Raw genomic sequence first — 1,338 nt, 5'->3', positions numbered from 1 at the left:
ATTTTGTATATAATAGGTATTATATACTGTATTTTTACTATAAAATAACCTAAAAAAAAGGAAATGTTATTCAGGAAATCATAAAGAACAGAAAATACATTTATAGTATTGTACTATATTATTTTTTTATTTTTATTTTAAAAAATATTTTATTTATTTATTTGACAGAGAGAGACACAGCGAGAGAGGGAACACAAGCAGGCGGAGAGGGAGAGGGAGAAGCAGGCTTCCCGCTGAGCAGGGAGCGCGATGCGGGGCTCGATCCCAGGGCCCTGAGATCATGACCCGAGCGGAAGGCAGACGCCTAATGACTGAGCCACCCAGGCACGCCTATACTATATTTACAAAAAAAAAGAAATCTACATGTAAGTGGACCCATACAGTTCAAACTCATGTAGTTCAAGGGTCAACTGTAATTACAAATTTTAAAAACACCGTGAAGGACACCAAAAATCGCCTGTCAGTTGGCCACATTTTGTCACTTGTGCACTAAGCTCAACTCCCTGCTGAAAAGACTGTTTTGGTCTCTCACTAGACTCAAGTCGCAATGCAGTGTGTTGGTAGCTTTGATATTCTATTTGTCTTCCTGTTTTTTTGTGTGTGTGTGTTTTGGGGAGGGTAGCGCCTTTTTATTGTAGTGTAACATACATACGGAAAAGTAAACAAATTATAAAAACTTGGATGAGTTTTTCACAAGATGAACACACCTAGGTAACAAGCCCTTAGGTCAAGAAACCACATTTTTACCACCTCAGAAGCTTCTTTTATGCCCATTCCAGTAACTACCCCCATGGGTAACCACATCTTGTCTTCTTATACCAGGGAGCATTTTCGCCTCTTTTTAACTTTATATAAAGGGAATCATAGGATATATACTCTTTTGTGTTTGGTGTCTTCAGCTGAGCATTGTGTTTGTGAAATTCGTTCCTGCTGTATGTTGTTATAATTTTCCCATTATTACTGTACAGTATTTTATTGTGTGGATAGATAATAATTCATTTACCCATTCTATTCTTGACGAGCATTTGGGAAATTTCCAGTTTTGGGTTATTAAGAACAATGCTGCTACAATCTTGTACGTGTCTCTTGGCAGACCTATGTACACATCTCTATTGGGTATATACTTAAGGAGTGGATTGCTGAGTCATAGATTATGCATTAGTGGTTGCTACCAACAAAGTTTTCTGAAGTGATTGTTACAATATACACTATCCCAGTGGATGAGGGCTCACATCCTTGCCAACACTTGGCATTGTTTATCATTTCCATTTCAGCCATTCTGGTGGGTGTGAGGAGATATTGCATTGTGGTTTTAGATCTGCTTTTTCTTTTTTTTTT

This window comes from Neomonachus schauinslandi, chromosome 2 (assembly GCF_002201575.2).
Source record: "Neomonachus schauinslandi chromosome 2, ASM220157v2, whole genome shotgun sequence".
Lineage (NCBI taxonomy): Eukaryota > Metazoa > Chordata > Mammalia > Carnivora > Phocidae > Neomonachus > Neomonachus schauinslandi.
The sequence above is the reverse complement of the archived record's forward strand: the minus strand, read 5'-3'. Positions refer to the sequence as shown.